This window comes from Oryctolagus cuniculus, chromosome 7, assembly GCF_964237555.1.
Source record: "Oryctolagus cuniculus chromosome 7, mOryCun1.1, whole genome shotgun sequence".
NCBI classification, from domain to species: domain Eukaryota; kingdom Metazoa; phylum Chordata; class Mammalia; order Lagomorpha; family Leporidae; genus Oryctolagus; species Oryctolagus cuniculus.
The window spans coordinates 8,612,618-8,629,533 of record NC_091438.1 but is presented as its reverse complement, the minus strand read 5'-3'; positions in this window follow the sequence as shown (position 1 = coordinate 8,629,533).

Sequence of the window (16,916 nt, the reverse complement as noted above, 5' to 3'; positions counted from 1 at the left end):
GGCGGCCATTGGAGGGTGAACCAACGGCAAAAAGGAAGACCTTTCTCTCTGTCTCTCTCTCTCACTGTCCACTCTGCCTGTCAAAAAAAAAAAAAAAAAAAAAAGAAATACCCTCATATGTGTAGCTGTGAAGAGTATGGGACTGGGGCTGCCCGCAGCAGGTTAAGCCACCACCTGTGACGACACCAGCATCCCATTTGGGTGCTGGTTGAGTATGGCTGCTCCACTTCTGGTCCAGCTCCTGGCTAATCCAGCGGAGGATGGCCCAAGCGGGCGGGTCCGTGCTACCCACAAGGGAGACCCGGATGAAAATCTTGGCTCCTGGCTTTGGCCCAGCCCAGCCCTGGCTGTTGTAGCCATTTGGGGAGTGAACCAGCGGAGGGAAGGCCTCTCTCTCTCTCTCTCCTTCTCACTCTGTAATCTTGCCTTGCAAATAAATAAATAAAATCTTTTTTTAAAAAAAAAGCATGTGGGAAAATGGAATGAAAAGATAAATTTGTTAAAAAAAAAAAGTGTGGATTTGGCACCAGGTTGCCAGGGGTCAAATGCCAGCTGGCTAGGTGACCCCGTACTCTCTCTTTAAGCCTCAGTTTCTTCATCTACAAACTGGGAATAACAATAATTTCTCATCCAGGAAGTGTTGTGAAGATTAAATGCAAAGGTATGTATACACATTTCTTAACACACTGCCTGGCACAGAGTAATCACTCAATAAATGGCAGCTTTAATGATAATAATGACTTTTATCCTTAATATCTGAAACATGATATTGTGAGGCTTGCTTAGACTGAGGGCAGCTGGGATGTCAAAGATATCACCTGCATAAAACTTTAGATGAGAAATTCTTCCACAGAGCGTTTGACCTTTCATTTAAAAAATAGAATTAGATACTTTGGATCATAATCACAAAAGTAACATGTGAACACGATGTAAAATTTGAATATTTTAGAAAAGAATAGAAATAGCTACTGTTAACTATTTGACATATAACAACCCTTAAATGTACAAATACATGCATATATTTAAACGAAACAGAACTCACACTATGCCGTTGTAATAACCAGCTTTTTCCACTAAATGATATGGTGTGAACATTGTGACATTTATGCTTTGAAAGTATGATATTTAATTTCTGCACAAATCTTCTTGATGAATATGCAATCATTTAATCAATGCTATATCACTGAACATCTACAGCGTTTTCAGTTTTCACTTATTAGAAATTACAGTGCTTATTTCTTAAGCATAAAAATCCTGGAAGGAAAAATATGCATCTTTCAAGGCATCTGCTTCCTGTTGCCAAATTCTCCACTAAAGAAGTGGTGGCAATTTACATCCCTCTAGTGGCACGAAAAAATGCCCATTTCCTTGAATAGCATAAAGATGTTTGCCCATTTGGCAGATGAAAATGGTCTCATTTATTATTTTGCATTTCATATGTTTATTGGCTACTTGTATTTCATTGTGCTGATTTCTCTATTCATGTTGTTCTTTGCCTGTTTTTACTAAGGTGCTCCATTTTTTTTTTTTTTTTTTTTGACAGGCAGAGTGGACAGTGAGAGAGAGAGACAGAGAGAAAGGTCTTCCTTTGCCGTTGGTTCACCCTCCAATGGCCGCCGCGGCCAGCGCGCTGCGGCCGGTGCACCGCGCTGATCTGAAGCCAGGAGCCAGGTGCTTCTCCTGGTCTCCCATGGGGTGCAGGGCCCAAGCACTTGGGCCATCCTCCACTGCACTCCCTGGCCACAGCAGAGAGCTGGCCTGGAAGAGGGGCAACCGGGACAGAATCCGGCGCCCCGACCGGGACTAGAATCCGGTATGCCGGCACCGCAAGGTAGAGGATTAGCCTAGTGAGCCGCGGCCGCGGCCCCGGCCCCATTTCATTTTGATTTAGAAAAGCCCTTAGCTTAAAACAGTAGATCTTTGTGTTTCATCTATTTTGTAAAGTTGGAAATGGGAGTTAAGCCTCCCTTTCCTAATCTCACGGTAAATAAAATTAAGTGAAGAAGTAAAATACAAAACTGCATGTAGACATAGAATGATGCCAGTTTTATTTTTATAAAGTCATAAAAATGAAGAAAACTACTATTAGAAACTACTATTAGAAACCCTGCAAAAAACTTAATAATTTTCTTTTTTTACATACTTTTTTCTATTTCTCCGACTTTCTATAATGGACACATTTAAATACAGTTGTTGAGGCAGCTGTTGTGACACTGTGGGTTAAACAGCTAATGCGATGCCAGCATCCCATATCTGAATGTCAGTTCAAGTCCCAGCTGCTCCACTTCTGATCCAGCTTCCTGCTAATGACTTGAGAAAGCAGCAGATGATGGCATAAGCATTTGGGCTCCTCTCACTCGTATGGGATACCCAGATGGAGTTCCTGGCTCCTGGCTTCAGCCTGGCCTAGACTTGAATATTGCAGCCATTTGGGGGAATGAAACAGAGGATGGCAGGTGTCTCTCTCTCTCTCTCTTTCTCTCTCTCTCTCTCTCTCTCTCTCTCTCTCACACACACACACACACACATACACACACTATGCCTATCAGATAAATAAATAGCCTGTCCTTTAAAATTACAGTTATCATGCACTTTTTCTTCTAGTTAGACTGTAAGTTCTTAGGGAACAGAGAAACCAGTAGCTCAGTTGTCCCTCACAGTGGTCAACAATATCTGTGAAAGGGGTGGTACTGTCTGCAGTGCTGGCATCCCATATGGGCCCTGGTTTGAGTCCCAGCTGCTCTACTTCTGATCCACCTCTCTGCTATAGCCTGGGAAAGAAATGGAAGATGGCCCAGGTCCTTGGGCCACTGCACCCATGTGGGAGACCTGAAGGAAGCTCCTGGTACCTGGCTTCAGATCAGCACAGCTCTAGCTGTTGCTGCTATCTAGGGAGTGAATCAGTGGATAGAAGACCTCTCTCTCTCTCTCTCTCTCTCTCTCTCTCTGTCTTTCAACCAAATAAATAAATAAATCTTTAAAAAAAATCTCTCAATAAATCAAGGAACTGGGGCAGATGTTTGGCCTAGCAATTAAGAAGCTCATATCCCATATTTGAGTTCCAGTGTTGTTCCTGATTCTAGCTTCCTGTTAATGTGGCTCAAGAGGTTGGGCCCTTGATAACCACTTGGGAGACCTAGTCCAGGTTCCCAGCTCCTGGCCTTGGCCTGGCTCAGTCTTGGCCACTGCAGACATTTGAGGAATGAACCAGCAGATGGGAACACTCTTTCTCTCTCCGCTTCTCAAATAATAATAATTATTATTATTATTGAACATTTTTTCTCTTTTTTAAAGATTTATTTATTTATTTGAAAGTCAGAGTTACACAGAGAGAGGAGAGGCAGAGAGAGAGAGGGAGGGAGGGAGGGAGGGAGGGAGGGGAGAGAGAGGGAGAGGGAGAGATCTTTCATCCGATAGTTCATTCCACAGTTGGCCACAACGGCTGGAGCTGCACCGATCTGAAGCCAGGAGCCAAGAGCTTCTTCTGGGTCTCCCACGTGGATGCAGGGGCCCAAGGACTTGGGCCATCTTCTCCTGCTTTTCCAGGCCATAGCATAGAGCTGGATCAGAAGAGGAGCATAGAACCGGCGCCCAGATGGGATGCCGGCACTTCAGGCCAGGGCGTTAACCTGCTGTGCCACAGCGCCGGCCCCTAAATATTTTTTAAATCAGTGAACTAATATTTTTATTGTATGTGATGATAAAGCTTTCTTATCAGTGGGATTTCCCTACCTTAACTTCCACTGCAGTCTTGCTTATTTGGCATAGGATGTAGAGAACTTAGTTTAAGAAACTAATCTTAGAGGAAGCAGTCAGGGGTGCTCGGATCACCTCCAGAGGAAGCCGCTAAGCGGAATCAGCTTTGAAACTTTGAAGAAACATTACCAATTAACTGTCTCCTCCCTGTTGAGCTTCAACCCAGGCTTGCTTATGAGATGTAAGTCCGTGGCCACCAGCAAGATACAGGAATGTGACTCTGCCTTACTCATACTCCATGGTTAGGCCAAACACAAACAAAACAAAACAAAACAAAACAAAATCCCACTGAAATAAAACCTCCTCTATTTTTCTTTTTCATAGAAAAGTTGGCCTCACCGCTGTCACAATGATGATCAGGGATCAGGACCTTGGACTTCTGGACAGCTGGGAGACCCCAGCAGCCCGTGAGGGGAGAGAGAGCTGTGGGCGGAGAACAGGGCTGGGAGGCAAGACACTGCCCTCCAGTGTGCATGCCACATGGCATTTCCTTCACAATACAGAGCCAAGAGAATTCTGGAATGATTTTGTATCTTGGCTTGTTAGGAGTGCAGCCAGTAGGATCCCAGACTGGGTGGGGAGGCACTGAGAGCTACTGCAGGGAGTGGTCAAGACCAGATTTACAGAGTTTCCTGAAAATGGGCAAAGACAGCTGCCAAGGGAAGTTGAAAAGTAGGAGTCTAGAGGTGAAGCCGCCACCTGCGACACTAGCATCCCATATGGGCACTGGTTCATGTCCCAGCTGCTCCACTTCCAATCCAGCTTCCTGCTAATGGTCTGGGAAAGCAGCAGAAGATGGCCCAGGTCCTTGGAGCCCTGCCACCCACATGGGAGATCCAGAAGAAACTCCTGGCTCCTGGCTTTGGCCTGGTCCAGCTCTGGCCATTGCGGTCATCTGGGGAGTGAACCAGCAGATCGAAGACCTCTCTCTCTCTCTCTCTCTCTCTCTCTCTCTGTGTGTGTGTGTGTGTGTTTCTTCCCCTCTTTCTATAACTCTGACTCCCAAATCTTTTTAAAAAATGGAAAGTAGCAGAGAATTAATATTTCATTTCATAACATTGGGGTCACAATTGCCAGCATATCAAATATTTTAATGATTTTGCCTCAAATGAGAAGAGTTAGAAATCCAGCTTTTGAGGAGAAGCTGCCCTGGGGACAGCGAGCTATTGAGTGTGCAGTGCGTGCCTGCTGCAGGCAGCAAAGCCAGGCATCGGGGGATGGGAGCATCGACTTTGCCTTGAAGGGCTCTCTCTTCTCCAGAATCATGATCATGATCATGATCATGGCCTTCTTGGAAAAGCGCAACAAACGTTCTCATCGCTCAGCCTTCCAAACAGAGCAGAGGGCATGAAGGTGGGGCCCGGCTCCTGCAGTGCTTGGAGCCAAAATGAAGGCCAGACGCTTTCACAGCACGTGGAGACGGGCCAGAGGGCGCCATTCACGTGTGAGGGCCCAGGCTTGTCAACTCTGGTTCTGAAGCTACCCAGTGCGCGTGCTGGAAACTGCCTGTACCCTTCTCTCCTCCTCCTCCTCCTCCTCCTCCTCCCCTTCCTCCTCCCCCTCCTCCCCCCCTCCTCCCCCCCCCTCCTCCCCCCCTCCTCCCCCCCCCCCTCCTCCTCCTCCTCCCCCTCCTCCTCCTCCTCCTCCTCCTCCTCCTCCTCCTCACAGAACTTGCTGAACACCCACCATTTCCTCCCCTTGTTTAAACAACTATGTTATATCCTCAGATAAATCAGTATGTTTCACTGGTGTCCGCGTCCGAGAGGGTGAGCAAAGTCCTTTGTCTGTGGACAGAAGACGTTTACAAAACTCTCACCCCATGACCTCCCAGCTAATCTGTCTTTTAGAAACTTTCATTTCTTGGAAAGGATTCCAACTGACAGTGAAAAGAGAAATGGTTCATTTGGAAGACAGAAATATCATAACAATTTTTTGAGGGTATTAATTAATGACTCTCTAATGGCTGAATTTAAATCACATAAAATGGTAGGTATTAAATGGGCTTTTGAAAAGAAACTTCACACATATCTCATTTTCCCCAAATCATCACCACTATGAGTCCTTTAAATGTGGTAGGAAAAACCCCTGCATTTTACAAAGTGCTACTGAATACGTTTTCTCATGTGGTCCTTAGGCGTGCGTAAGGCACAACGGCTGAAGGTCGCTCATCTTCCGAAGGTGCCCAGAGAGGTTAGGGGATGCAGGAGGCCACCCAGCCCCCTGCAGCTCAGGTCTGCTGTCTACCAGTTCTGTGCACAGTCACAACTCCACGCTGTGTTCTGGTGTTTAGAACAAAGATGGAAAACAGCGTATCACCCTTGGCACCGCTTTGTGGCTAGGTTATACTTGGCTTAGCTTTGCACCTAGGCACCCTTTGAAATGTGATTCTGAGCGGGGAAAAAGGCTATTTTAATACACCCAAGTGCGGCTTAGTTGAATTTTTCCTAGTATGTGCCTATGACTAAGAGAACACGGTGTCTCAAGCAGTGGTTCCTGCAGGTCTGATACTGTTTGCTTGGCTACAACCACGCAGTAAGAGTTAATTTCCTCTCTAAGCACACTGGAAATATAGAGTAACCACTTAGGCAAGGTAGGTGGCTTCAAAACATTCTTAAAAGATGATAAGTAAAGGAGAGCTGCCAATATGTTCTGCGTTTGAAGCAGCTCAAAAGGAAATGCCAAATAGAAATACTCAGTAGAAATGCGCAATGGAAAACAAAAAAGCCAGTGATGCAAAAAATATCTTCCTTCTGGGACTGCCTCAGCACTGCCTGGGGGGCCCACCCTGGCCGTCCCCTCCATTGCTACCCACCCGCCCCCCCCCCCCCAGGGAAATTCAGAATCTCAGGGCAGCCCTCACCACAAGCAGGGCCTTAATCCTCAGGAAATGTAACCTCCAAACACAAACGCCACAAGGACTGCGCCTGGGAATCATGCAGACTTTTGGGCCGCGACGTTACCAGGGCTACTGTCCTCACAGAGACACTCCCCAGCTCCAGACAGCTTTGAAGTACTTTCAAACAGTGGGAAACTTGGTGATCAGTTATGACAAAGTCAAAATAATTGCTGACGCAGTGCTTAGTAATGGAGGTAAGATTTGACCAGGTTATTTTTAGGTTACCCAAAGAACACAATCCTGAATCACAGCATGAAATAAATGGAATTTCCTGCAACAAGGGAGAGAATTTGGTCAGGGTTCAAGTTCACCTTGGGCTTAGGAATTCTCACCTGTTAAGGATCATTGAACACTGACGTCACAAGTGTGTTTTCTAAATTGAGAATCTGGGTCTCTGGCTTTATTTTTGAGGCTTAAAAAAAAAAAAAAAAAAGAACAAAATAATAACCGGTTCTGTACCCACTGTTATGCGGCAGCTGTAAAGACAGCCAAGTGGATGACTCATTGTCATTCACATTCGGGCCGCGCACCTTAGCCGTGGCCGTGGCATTCCCCACACTGCACCCTGCCCCTGGGCGCCCTTTCCCGGAACACTGGCCACGTGCAAGCCTCCTCTCAGCTGAAAGACGTGTCTGCCTTCCCTGGAGCAGGGTGTCTCTCTCGCTGAAGTTCCGGGAGCCTTCCTTGTTTTTTTTTTTTTTTTTTGTTTGTTTGTTTTTAAAAGATTTATTTATTTATTTGAAAATCAGAGTTACACAGAGAGAGGAGAGACAGAGAGGTCCTCCACCTGCTGGTTCACTCCCCAGATGACTGCAATGGCCGGAGCTGTGCCCATCTGAAGCCAGGAGCCAGGAGCCTCTTCCAGGTCTCCCACGTGGGTGCAGGGACCCAAGGACTTGGGCCATCCTCCACTACTTTCCCAGGCCATAGCAGAGAGCTGGATGGGACATGGAGCATCTGGGTCTTGAACCGGGGCCCATATGAGATGCTGGCGCTTCAGGCCAGGGTGTCAACCTGCTGCGCCACAGCGCTGGCCCCAACAGGAGCCATCCTTGTATGTCCCACACATTCACAACCTGGCATGGGCAATTTGCCTGTGACGTCGGTGTTCAGGGACCCTGAGAAGGTGAGATTTCCCAAGGACAAGGTGAGCCTGAACCCTGACCAAGTATTCTCCCTCCTTTGCGGGAAGCTCCATTTATTTCATGCTGGGGTTCAGGATTCTGTTGTTTGGGAAATCTATAAAACCATTCACAGCTCTGGAATGGAGAGTTTATCTTTTATACCCATTCTCAGGAAATGGGCTCTAAGTTCTGGCAGTGTAAGCATTTCTTCCTCCCTCCCTCTCTTCCTTCTTTCCTTCCCTTTCTCCTCCTTTTTCCAATCTCTCTCCCTCTCTCTCTCCCTCTCTCTCTCTCTCTCTCTCTCTCTCTCTCTTTTTCTTTCTCCCTCTCAAATTTTCCTGATAGGGTAACTTGTACCAAACACTTAAAAAAAGAATCATATGGATTGGGTCATTACTCATAATCTCTTGGTGCTTGGAGATAGCACTATGTATTAGGTGGGGTCCCAGAGCTGCTCTTTCTCCCTGTGGCCTGGTAGAGGGTCTCTTGGCCGGTGGATCTGTAGTGTTACTGTGTCTGGGGTCAAGAGCAGGGCAGAGAAACACGGCATTTACTTTCTAACTCCTTTGTGTGTCCGCTGCTTCTCACATATGGCTGTGAGCCCCACCAGGAGAAGGAAGCTCATTAAGAAAGATGGGCAGGGCCGGCGCTGTGGCACAGTAGGCTAAGTCTCTGCCTAGGGTGCCTCCCATAGTCTCTGCCTAAGGTGCATCCCATACAGGCACCTGTCCTAGTCCCAGCTGTTCCTCTTCTGATCCAGCTCTCTGCAATGGTCTGGGAATGCAGCAGAGGATGGCCCAAGTACTCAGGCCCCTGCACCCACATGGGAGACTCAGAAGAAGCTCCTGGATCCTGGCTTCAGATCGGCCCAGCTACAGCTGTTGCGACCATTTGGGGAATGAGCCAGTGGATGGAAGACCTCTTCCCTCCCTCTCTCTATAACTCTGCCTCTCGAATAAATAAAATCTTGAGAAAAAAGAAAGATGAGGGATCAGGAGGGCTGAGGCAGAAAACAGAGCTGTAGGATGACTTGCTGGCCGGCCATGATTCACCATTCTTCCACCTCACAGGCACCGGAGAAAACACCCGAGAAGGTGAGTGTGGAGCCAAATGTCCTGTTGTCGCCTTGTGCATGGGGCTGGAGTCACCTGCCTCAGCAGCGGTGTGGGGGGCAAAGGGACCCTGGTTGCCAGCTTTAACGGAGGCTCTCAGAAGAGCTGACAAGGCAGAGAAAAGGGGGTGCAGGACGTGGAGATGGTGGAAAGCCAGCCAGGAGAGTAAGCGAGGAGGAGCGAGGCAGGAGGAAGGCCATCAGCGAGGACTCGACACTGTGTCAGGGACTGGGGCCGCTTTGTTCAAGGGAGCTCTTGGCGACAGGACTCAATTGCATGGGAGAAGCTCTTAGCGGGATCTGACCTGACTCCCCAGGAAGCTTTGCTGAGTGAGGGCGAAGAGACGCATAGCAGTCCTGATGACCTAAGGCGTGTGTGAAGGCTCTGGCTCGCAGGGAGGCAGCAAGGACAGCAGTGGGGAGCCTGGGCTCGGAGAAGAAGGAACTGGGCTGAAATCTCAGCCGCGTGTCCCTGGCCAGGTTCCTGGTTCTGAGACTTAGTGCTCCTCACCTGCCGAAGGAGGTGCATCTGCCGCAGAGCACGGCAGAGAGCATCAAGGAATGCGGCCCCTGGCGCTCGGTGCGTGGAAGGTCCATCCAGACAGGAGGACGGAAGGTGTCTTTTCTTTTTTTAACGATTTATTTTATTTATTTGAAAGAAGTACAGAGAGAGGTAGAGAGACAGAGAGACAGAGAGAGAATCTTCCATCCACTGATTCACTTCCCAGATGGCTGCAACGGCTGGAGCTGAACTGAGCAGAAGCCAGGAGCCAGGAGCCAGGAGCCAGGAGCCAGGAGCTTCTTTTGAGTCTCCCATGTGGGTGCAGGGGCCCAAGCACTTGGGCCATCCTCCACTGCTTTCCCAGGCCATAGCAGAGAGCTGGATCGGAAGTGGAATAGCCGGGACATGACCCAGCACCCCTATGGGATGCTGGCGCTGAAGGCCAGGGCTTTAACCCACTTTGCCACAGCATCAGCCCTAGATTTCTTGATCTCTTTTTAGACACCTCTGTCTTTGGAGTGTCCTCGGAGTGTCAAGGAGGGACAGAGACAGAGACAAAGTCCTCCTGGAAGGACTGACCAGTGCATTTCTAGGACCAGCCATCTGTGATGTTGCATTTGAAATTGTTTCCTGCCACAGGCTGTAATGGCTCTGTCTGTTCTCATTAGCCACAACATCTTCATGGAAGTCGGTTACGAGCGACTGCTCTGTGTTAGTGGTGCTGTGCCGCACGGAGGAGACAGGCTGCGTCTGTGCTGGGCCATTAAGAGGCAAGACTGAGCCAGCAGCAAGGCCGGAGCAGGAAGCAGGACTCACAGCAGGAGGCAGTGGACGCCTTAAAGCGGGGAGACTGCGTCCACAGTGATTTGCAAGAGCAGGAGGCCTCAGAAGGGAGACGACCTAATGGGAGCGGGGAGGACTCCAGCCTATGGGCCATAAAAGGCCCCCAAGTCGCTTGATCTGGCCTTGCTAAGGCAACCACAGGCAGGACTCAAAGTTCAACAAATCTATGGCAGGCTGATTTCTAAGCTGATAATTTGTATGGCCCGTGAGTGATGTTATAAATATCCAAATGGCCCTGACTGAAAAAAGGTTCCCTCCCGCTGTGACCCTAGCAGATTCACAGCTGTCACAACTGCAAGGAACCGGGAGATAACTTTGGCTATTAAACTACTCAGACCACAGCTGAGAACTGACAAGTAGGCTTTCTTAGGCCCTGCGCCCAGGGGTAGTTTATCAAACCTACTGATTCCAGTAGATGACTCACCTGGAGCAGCGCTAGCACACTCTCATTAGTCTGCAGCCGTTCAGTTTACAAAGCCAGCCTCACCGGCCAGCCGTGACTCCAGGCTGGGCAGACTCCTTCTCCTATGCGTGACAGCTACGTTTCCCCAGGTCACCAGCCTCCAGGCTGGGCAGGCTACACTAAAATGGGGTGCCACAAAATGGGAAAGGATTTCCGGATGATACGCAACTGCCCTAGCTGCAGTGACTCTCCATGGCTGGCTGCTCCAGCACCTGCCAATGCAGTCATTCCCGAAAACCCTGGGCTGCTGCACCAGCTGCGTGGCCACCCCCTGCTAGGGGCTTGCGTCTTGGCAGTGCCCCGGTGCACACAGGCTCCTCTTGCCCAGGGCCTCCACAGGAGACGGCAGCAGAGCCCCTGCTGCCCTCAGCCTCTGACGTCGGTGTCCCCGCACTGTGCTAGGATGTCTTCTTGAAGGGAGGCAGCTCGGCCAAGGGCAAGAGCTGAGCTGCCGCCCTTCGGCATGTTCCACTTCCTTCCATAAACCCCGGCCACTGTCACATGTGGCTCGGACGCTGCCACAGGCCCCTGTCCGAGGTGTCTAGGATGGCTCCCAATCCGCCCCCGTGCGCTCTCTTTGCTACTCGTTTGCTGTCCTGGGCTTTCTGGAAGTGACCGCCCCCTTCATTCGTGCTCCTCCCCAATTTCCGATCCACACCTCAGCTTCCGTCCTGAGGCCTCAGTTCCAGCACCCCTTTAGACCGAGTCTCAGTTTTCCTCAACCTTAAACATCCAGGGCTGTGCTAAAACCTTGGAAACTCCATGCAATGAGAAATATGCAAAGGATGCATTTTAACTTATATCAGGATATTTAAAAGTGCAAGGAAAATGAAATCAAAAGGTGTTTGTTTTGACACCAAAATTTGAAATATATTCATCGTGTGTCTTTAATAAGCATTTTTCCATGAACATTTTGAAGAGCTCTTATGTACTTCAAGATCAAAATTTTTTGTGGGTCAGCACTGTGGTGCAGCAGGTTAAGCTGTTGCCTGCAAAACTGGCATCCCATATGCATGCTGGTTCAAGTCCCGGCTGGTGCACATCCAGTCCCGCTCCCTGCTAATGCACACGGGAAGGCAATGAAGGATGGTCCAAGTACTTGTCTCCTGCCGCCCACATGGGAGACCTGGATGGAGTTCCAGGTTTCAGGCTTCTGCCTGGTCCAGTCCTGGCTGTGCTGCACTATGAGGAATGAACCAACAAATGAAAGATATCTCTCTCTCTCTCTCTCTGTCTCTCTCTCTCTCCCCTTCTCTCTCTTCATAATTCTGCTTTTCAAGTAAATAAATAAATCTTAAAAAAAAAAAAAACTTGCACCAAAATAAACTTATCATGGAATTCCATTTTCCGCGAACTTTTTGAACTACCCTCATACAAACTCCAACAAACCAAATCATGGTCATTTAAATAGCTTTTTTTGGAATTGTCAGATGCTCCTCCTGCCCAAATACTTGGGCGGCCTGCATTGCTTGTACGAACGCCTGTGCTCAGTCTACAGAGCTGTGACGTCCACCTGCTTCTCCCTACCCCATGCTCTGCGGAGCCGCAGGGGCCTGCGAGGATGAGCCAGCCGTGCCTGCCTTGTTCAGCCTTCCTTGCGCAGTGAGGGGGTCCGCCCAGCTTGTGGTCTCACCACATACCTTGCTTCTAGCTCCTTTCCTCCAGCAAATCTGCTGCTTCTCTCTCTTCCCATCTACCCTGGGAGTATGTATCTGTTTTGCCTCTTCAATTCACTCTCATTGAATTGAGGACAACTGATGCTGATGGCTTTTGCAGCAAAGATGACTAAAACACCCAGGATGGGTGCTGCGCTAGAGCTACGGGTTGGGCTGCCTGTCGGTCACTCCCTACTCTAGCCAGGAGCAACCCTCTTGGGTACCACTAAGGACCGGACCACAATTTAAGCAACAGACTGAGACGATTGTCCTGCACCCAAGCAAATACACACAGGTCACTGGGACAGCCATCATTTCTGACTGCAAACGTTTGAATGCCAGTAGAAATCACTATGCATAATTTATTATCTAATTGACTTGCCCAAAGGCCATGAGAGAAACAACAGGCAAGCCCAGAGGACCTTCCTCTCTGTCCTGGCCTGCCTCCCTCCCCTCTGTCTCCTCCTTCTCAGTTTCTCTTTCTTTTTCATCAAAGTGCATAAACCATGAGCTTACTCTCTTTGCACACCGCCAAATCCTTATCTAACGACCTTATTCTTTGCTGCAAACCTTCCCAAAACTCCTTGCCAGATCTTCCTTTGAATCAGGTGGAACTTCAGGGCCATTTACGGCTCTGTCTTTAATTATGCTGCGTCCATGGCAAGCAGTTTTCTCCTGAGAGTCTGGTGAGCATGTGGCGGAAGCCTCCAGGCGGGGTGGCTCTCACCTGGGCACTGCAGCCCTGCCCGCAGCCTTCCTGCTGCCCGTCCCTCTATTTTCCTATCCTTGCCTTTGTCTCTGGTCTCCTAACAGGTCTCAATGACCCAGATGCTTTCCCTCTCATTTCCTCTTTTAATTTACTCATTCCTGCTATGTCCTCTACCTTGACACTCACACCTTCTAGCAGCCTCTTCAGAATTCCCTGCCTGCTCATTGCTGTCCACCCCACAATAAACACAGGTATCACGAGAAGCAAAGAGAGCAAGTCAGCCTAACGTTCTGGAGAGGAGTTAGACATCTTCCCCAAGAAGAGCTATGCCTGCTGCCTCACAGTAAGGAGCTTGTTGCTTAGGTGGACAATAGAGTGGACAGCAGGGGGGGAAGCAAAGCACAGAAGCTCAATGAGGGGATTCAGTTCCTCGGGCTGGTGTCACACAGCGCCACAAACAGTGGCTCAAACGTCGGAAACGTATCGTCTTCCAGTTCTGAAGGCTACAGCTCCACAGTCAAGGTGCTGGGAGAGCCACGCTCCCTCTGCCACCTGCCAGAGACACTCCTTGCCTGTTCTAGCTATCAGTGGTCTTCTGCAGCATTTAGCATTCCCTGGCTTGTGGCACCATCACGTCAGTCTCGGCCTGCACTGTCACATGGTGTTCCCTTGGCGTGGCTGTCTTCTTTCAAGGACACCAGTCACTGACGGAGTTTGTGGACTCAAGAGGCTTCATAGCGTTGCCAGCTCATGACAAGAGCCTCGGGTGATCACTGACGTCATAAATAAGAGTGTCAATTGTTAAATCAACAACTTGCTCCCCATGTAGGACCTCTGTCCTTAATGAATTATACCATGCAAATTAACTGCAAAACTTGTTCTTAAACAGTACTTTATACTGTGTGTGTGTGGGGGGGGGTGCAAATTGTTGAAATCTCTACTTAGTATACAGTTGGTCTTCTGTATATGAAGTCAATAAAAATGAATCTTAATGAAGAATGGGATGGGAGAGGAAGTAGGAGGTGGGATGGGAGTGGGGGTGGGGGGAAGAAGCACTATATCCTAAAGCCATCCCTATGAAATTTGTATTCATTAAATAAAAGCTTCCTTAAAAAAAAAAAAAAAACAACTATCACCTTACCAATGTATCCCCCGATCTTCATTACTTTTGCTTTGCTCAGGGAGAACTCTGGTTTCAGCTTGGGTTCTCCTGCTTGCTCTATGGCTATTCTGGACTGTTGGCATTATCACTGGATCTAAACTTTTGGTTTCTCTTCTCTCATAAATCATTTTCTTTCTTTTTCTTTCTTTCTTTTTTTTTTTTTTTTTTTTTTTTTTTTGACAGGCAGAGTGGACAGTGAGAGAGAGAGACAGAGAGAAAAGTCTTCCTTTGCCGTTGGTTCACCCTCCAATGGACGCCGCAGCTGGCGCGCTGTGGCCGGCGCACCGCGCGGACCCGAAGGCAGAAGCCAGGTGCTTCTCCTGGTCTCCCATGGGGTACAGGGCCCAAGCACTTGGGCCATCCTCCACTGCCTTCCCGGGCCACAGCAGAGAGCTGGCCTGGAAGAGGGGCAACTGGGACAGAATCCGGCGCCCCGACCGGGACTAGAACCCTGTGTGCCGGCGCCGCAAGGTGGAGGATTAGCCTAGTGAGCCGCGATGCCAGCCTCATAAATCATTTTCCATCCCAATGCCTAATGTGTGAAAACTATCATTTGATAACTTGTATCTGCTTCTTATGTTATTTCAGGTAGAAATGTATTTAAATAAAGGTCTTTGTTCCTCTGGAAAAAAAAAGACACCAGTCACATTGGATTCAGGGCTTACCCCACCTCCAGTCTGCCCTCCACACTGACCCTATCTCCATACAAGGTCACATTCTGAAGTCCTGACTACCAGGACGTCAACATGCATATCTTAGGGGAGGGGGTGGGGGACACACAATTCAACCCATAACAAGGAGAGTGTCCCTTCTGAGAATGGCCAGTAGATGAGTTGGACTGGAAAGCTGGGTGTGACTAGGGAATGGTGGACAGGAAAACAGTCTAGCATCTAAAATAACTGGAGAGAAAAACGATGGGCTTAATAGCCAAGTTCAACGTGGCGAGGGTCTCCACATCTCTCGTTCCAGTCTAGTAATTTACAATTTTTTGCCATTGGTCAAAAGAAAGACAAAGAAAAACAGAGAACTACCATGCAAGTGAGCCAATCATGTCTGCTCCACCTGTCATTCATTCATTTATTAATATGATATCTACTGAGCACCACGTGCCAAAAACCATCCCAAGAAATAGGGATTCAGTGGCAACCAAGACAGGCATGACTCCCACCCCCTGGAAAAATGACTCAAAGCATGGTCTTATTAGTCTCCCGTCATGTCATGTCCTATCAACATCTTAATGTTCAGGAGGAACTGCAAGGTCAGTGTTGAACACGGGTGATAAAATTGCAAAGCAAAACAGGAAATAGTTTTAAAAGTGGAAAATAAGTACCCCCTCTCCCCCAGGTAGGTGGCAATCCTGTGCTAAGCTCTTCCAATGTCAAGGCCAGTGCCCTTTATGGTATCAGATAACTAACTCCTCCAAACCACTAGCACATGCTCGCCATTCCCCTAACGGAAACAGAAAACCCTCAAGTGACCCCTGTTGGAAAGTGACAACACAACACATAGCCCAGGACTCAATCAGCAGCTGAAGTTCAAGAGACATGAAGGGAGAAACAAAGCTACTTCTCTCATGCATCAGTAATAACTGGGCTGCACCCGGCCCAGCAAATATGTCGGAAGCAAGCCTTCAACTGTAATTTCATTGTTGATAAACTGTAAAATGTCTCATGTTTCCCTGGAAAGGAGGGTGCTATTGACACATGACTCAGTGCAATTGCAGTCACTGAACTTAATACTTTCCATAAACTACAAATAGTTTCTGAATTGGACCATATTTGCAGAAATCGTGTGTTGTAGTCCTGTAAAATACTGCATGACATTTCCTTTCAAAGAATTAATGTGCATGAAGTAACTCTTATCTCTTATCATTTAGCAAAGTGAGTCTGTCCTGGTAGGGAGTTTTCCATGAAACTCTTCATAAAAAGTAAGGAAGAAGGAAGGAGAAAAGAATAAGTTAGTGTGATATCATGAGGATGTCCACAAGTAGCCTGGGCGTCCTCTCTTTCCAGGACCACCCCTTTGGAGTCAGTATTACTTGACTGATGACGTGTGTATGGTGCAGGACCGACCTGAGCCACTCTGACCGAAAGCTTTAAGAGGCAGTGGGCAATCAGCTGCCTTCTCCTCTACTGCTGGCTTAGAAATTGTGCATGAGGTACCCAATACAGGGTCCTGACAGCAGGGGGCCCTGAGTGACTCATAAGGAGGGCACCAGAGAATCCAAGATTTGTGAGATAAAGCCATTGTCTTTAAAAAAATAAAAAGATTTACTTACTTGAAACGCAGAGAGTTACAGAGAGAGACACACACAGAGAGAGAGAGAGAGAGAGAAAGAGAGAGAGAGAGAGAGAGAGAGAGAGAGAGAGGTCTTCCATCCACTGGTTCACTCCCCAAATGGACGCAATGGCCACAGCTGAGCTGATCCGAAACCAGGAGCCAGGAGCTTCTTCCAGGTCTTCCACATGGGTACAAGGACCCAAGGACTTGGCCCATCCTCTGCTGCTTTCCTAGGCGCATTAGCAGGAAGCTAGATTGGAAGTGGAGCAGCCAGGACTTGAACTGGTGTCCATATGGGATGCCGGCACTGCAGACCAGGGCTTTAACCCACTGTGCCACAGCACCAGTCCCTAGAATACATTCTTAATTTTTATTATTTTAAAAGATTTATGTATTTATTTGAAAAGGAGAGAGA